Source organism: Seriola aureovittata, chromosome 9 (genome assembly GCF_021018895.1).
Source record: "Seriola aureovittata isolate HTS-2021-v1 ecotype China chromosome 9, ASM2101889v1, whole genome shotgun sequence".
Taxonomy (NCBI): Eukaryota; Metazoa; Chordata; class Actinopteri; order Carangiformes; family Carangidae; genus Seriola; species Seriola aureovittata.
Window position 1 is genome coordinate 23,025,313 of NC_079372.1, and position 4,857 is coordinate 23,030,169.

General features: G+C 39.7%; 1 long non-coding RNA gene across 1 annotated transcript; it reads right to left on the reverse strand.

The window, feature by feature from the left end:
• Positions 1–1,998: 1,998 nt before the first annotated feature.
• Positions 1,999–4,589, reverse strand: LOC130175206 (uncharacterized). The gene is made up of 4 exons (XR_008828710.1): positions 3,992–4,589; positions 3,548–3,659; positions 3,078–3,169; positions 1,999–2,738 (listed from the first exon to the last, which is right to left on the reverse strand). It is a non-coding gene; the product is annotated as an uncharacterized LOC130175206 (long non-coding RNA).
• Positions 4,590–4,857: the final 268 nt, after the last annotated feature.

Below are 4,857 nucleotides of genomic sequence, written 5' to 3' on the forward strand. Positions count from 1 at the left end.
TGATGTCTCATGTTCCCTGAACCACTCTTTCACAATTTGAGCCCGATGAATCCTGGCATTGTCATCTTGGAATATGCCCGTGCCATCAGGGAAGAAAAAATCCATTGATGGAATAACCTGGTCATTCAGTATATTCAGGTAGTCAGCTGACCTCATTCTTTGAGCACATACTGTTGCTGAACCTAGACCTGACCAACTGCAGCAACCCCAGATCATAGCACTGCCCCCACAGGCTTGTACAGTAGGCACTAGGCATGATGGGTGCATCACTTCACCTGCCTCTCTTCTTACCCTGATGCGCCCATCACTCTGGAACAGGGTAAATCTGGACTCATCTGACCACATGACCTTCTTCCATTGCTCCAGAGTCCAATCTTTATGCTCCCTAGCAAATTGAAGCCTTTTTTTCCGGTTAGCCTCACTGATTAATGGTTTTCTTAAGGCTGCACAGCTGTTCAGTCCCAATCCCTTGAGTTCCCTTCGCATTGTGCGTGTGGAAATGCTCTTACTGTCACTATTAAACATAGCCCTGAGTTCTACTGTTGTTTTTCTTCGATTTGATTTCACCAAACGTTTAAGTGATCGCCGATCACGATCATTCAGGATTTTTTTCCGGCCACATTTATTCCTCGTAGACGATGGGTCCCCACTATCCTTCCAGTTTTTAATAATGCGTTGGACAGTTCTTAATCCAATTTTAGTGGTTTCTGCAATCTCCTTAGATGTTTTCTCTGCTTGATGCATGCCAATGATTTGACCCTTCTCAAACAGACTAACATCTTTTCCACGACCACGGGATGTGTCTTTCGACATGGTTGTTTAAGCAATGAGAGGCAACTCATTGCACCAGTTGGGGATAAATAACTTGTTGCCAGCTGAAAGATAATCGCCCATGCAGTAATTATCCAATAGGAGGCTCGTACCTATTTGCTTAGTTAAATCCAGGTGGCGACTTTTTTTTTGGCCAGGCAGTGTACATGTAACATATACACAACATACATGAAACATACACACGAGACACATGTAACATATACATCTCTGATCATCTAATCAGAGTGCTGTTTCTTTTGTCTTTTTCTCCATACTCTACAATAAGATATTGATATGATTTCTCTCTATTATAATGTTTTCTTCCATCCAGCCAAGGTCTGGATCTTTGGGGACACCTACAACCTCTTGCAGCAATGGTGGAGGCCCTGCACCACCTCCACCTGCAGAGTCCACACATGAAGATCTTCTCTTCCCAAACATAGACACAGTGTCTTATATGATAATATAGAATTTTTTAATGTAACACTTGTGGCCATAACATTGTTCAGTCTTATCAGCTATGCTGTTCCTTGTTTCCTACACCCTCACTGTTGGATTACACTCTCTGCCCCGTGTCAGACATACAATCACATGACTTTTGGACTTCACTGTAACTATAACAAATTGTCAATAGTTTAAAATATTAGAGTTCATATTTCATAGTCCTCAGCCATTATAGTTAATATCAGTGTGCTGTTCCAACAGCATCACTTATGTAGAGGGAGATTGTTACTGGAGCAAATAAATATTAACTGTCTCACACATTAGGACTCATGATGAATAATGATTATACTTGTTTGTATATCATTTTGAATCGATATACATAAAGCACACCTGGTGGGTCCTGAATGCAGCTGAGGTGGCGCCTGTGTCTCCTTATGTCCTGGATGCAGAGAGAATCCAGCGGAGACGTCCTCCAACAGTGGCGCCTCCCCTCCTCCCAGGAGATCCTCCGGATCAGCCAAGTCGTTTTTAAAAACATCTCCTGCTAACTCACACTCGTCTCAGCATAAAGCAGGCTATGTTAAACCTTACATTTACATGGTAGTTTACTATTGTAGAGCTTTTTTCAGTGGAGTGATAAACAGTTGTTACTGAGTAGTTCCTTAACAAAAAAAAAAAAAAAAAAAAAAAAAAAAATCAGACACAGCAAGTTTCCAAATAAGTACTTTAATTGTTCAAGTCAAATATTAATAATCACATCCACATTGTTTTCTGATGCATTCAATATGACAGCTTAAATGTAATAAACAGAATATTATTTTAACTCATCTTAAACGTTAGACTATGATCTGTGTGGAAATGTAATTACACAATACAAACTGCTTTTAACAGTCGTTTTAACTCATTTTATAGTTCAAGTCAACCTTTTTAAACCTGCATGAGAAATTCAAGTTTGTGCATGTGAGGGGAAAGAGGAAAAAAAAAAAGTTTGGCAACAAGATTTGCATTTGTTCAAGAATAAATCAAAACAGCAGAAAACTATAAAAGTCAGCACCCAACTCCCAGTGTGCGACGCCGACAACTGCAAATTCTGACCCTTGTAACGTCAGACTGGGAACAGCGTTTTACAGTTTTCTTCTGTGTCAGGACACAGATGTTGACAAGACCATTTCTTCCTTTTACACGTTTTGGTTTAACTTCACCACTGATCATTTGTTCATAATTTACATTCAGACTTTAATACAAACCTCTTCTACACATGCAGAAACTTGAATTTGTCATACAGATTTATTTTAAAGGTTAACAAATGTTGATTTACAACTACAAACATTGGAATTATTAGTTAAGGTCACTTTACAAGCTCAGTCATTTTGACCCTAATTTGAACTTCTATACACGTATGGGGTGGAGTCATGTGCATGACTTACCATTTCTTGCTGGGTTCTGCAACGTGTGGTTCTTGCCTGAGGTGGATTCTGCCATCCCTGTGAAAACACAAAAGGAAAATCATAAGCAGCTGCTCTTTTGACTATGAAATTTTTTTGAAGCATTCTAAGGACTTCAGAACATAAAGTATGTATCAATCATCCATTTAAACCTCATTTAGCATATACTGTAATAAAAACAAGACTTTGAATAAATGATACAGGTCCATGTGACAAATTTGTCAAAGAGATTAATACACACACAAATTAGTGGTGAGGCAGCAATTAGTGTTTTAGAATGACAAAACTCCTGCTGGTCAAGCTGTGCAAGAGGTATTGATTAGGGGATATGCAAAAGATCACAGTATAGACAATATCTGTCATGTGCAGGGATAATACCTCAAGGTGTTGATGTAATGTGGTTGTTGATTGAGGCCAGATGCAGAAGAAAAGGCAGGTGCTGGACCATCATTGGTGATTAGACTGGACTTCTGTTCCCGATACAAACATGTGATAGGACAATTCCTTTAGATCATACAAGTTTTTCATGTTCAAACATTAGGTCTGTTGTGTGAATATAATAAATTGTGAGGACAGATAATATGCAAAAATAAATACTGTATGAATATTATGAAATGTAAATGCAAGGAAATGAGGGGTAAACAACTAGAGGTGTGATAAGAATTCAATTTACAAACTATGTAACCAACAAATTCAGTAATACAAATATGGATATACTGGCAAATACATAATATAGGTAGTGGTATATTCATTAAGAATCAGCAGTATGAACAGCACTGTGGGTCTGATTTAAATCAGTGGTATAGACAAGTCTTACTTCTCAAAGTGAATGATAGCATGTTACTCACCTAGAACCTCCTCATAGTGTCTGGACTCTCTGCCGTTGGTGAGACAGGTGGAGGCGGTATTGCATCTCTACTGGCTCAGGTCGTGATAAAGACAGAGGTATGATGAAATCTCCTGAGAAATGTAAAGACCCGGTGCACTTTCAATCATGGCTGATCTCCTAACAGTAATTTAAAGTGGTTACAACATGGTGAACCGATCGACATGTATTCACTTGGTCTACTGGGTCCATACAATCTCAAGTTACAGGCATCAGTCACAAAATGAGCCTAAAGTTACTGACGTCACTAGCTGTACAACAGCCGAGAGCAACAGACAATCCTACTAACCGCTGAAACGTCTGTCGACAACGTCAATATCACCACCTGAAATGTTTGTCGGTACGGGTTGTCAGTAGTTAAATTGATTATACTTTTAGCTAAAAAGCTAACATTGATGCTACTCACCAGGCTAACAGGAAAGTTGCGAGCTCGGCATCAAACCGCATCTCTTTCCTCTCAGGAGCTGTCTCCGGTGGTGGAAAGCCACATCGAGATTCTTGTGTTGCTTCTTTTCTTTGCCGTTGAACGTGGTTTATTGTCGGGAGCGGTCCTTCGGGGTGCAGATGAATATTATCTGAGGAGGTTCAGCCATTCCTGTGTTTCTGTGATGCTAACTTCAAGCGCTGCCGGAAGTTGCTCTTCGTGGGACTGAGAGCAGACTTGATGCGCCACTGACTCACCCAGCGTCTAGTGTCAAAAAGTGGCATTACAACACAGGACAGGTCGGTGTTGGCTGGTGAGCATGCACATTTCAGTAGATGACTGAAACACAACAGATGGAGATCTTGATCATGACATCTTCACTGTGGCTGCTTCACACACACTTTGAACTAATGTTCTGGCCACATCTTATATTGCAGCTTTACAGCACAACCACCAAGCTGACATTTAAAAGTAAAGCTACATGCCCACATTGCAAACCAACTTAAAGTTTAGACACTAAACAAAGATTAAAACAAAGACATTGAGCTTAACTTGATTGATATTGACAAATTTGATGCATGCAAAACATTTATTTGTTTTTACAGTATATAAATCTATGCTTGGATTATAAAACACAATCATGTTTTACCTTATACTTACATTCAATTTGTAACTTACGAACATTTGTACTTGCCCATTTTGCATTCAGGCCAGTAGATGTTGCTGTGTTCACATGAAGCATCAAGATAAAACCCCTTTGTGGAACCACTTTGCTGAGAAAGTAAAACCTCAGACGCTGTGGGACTCACATCCAGTACCAGGCAGTTGATTTCTGCAAACAAACAGCC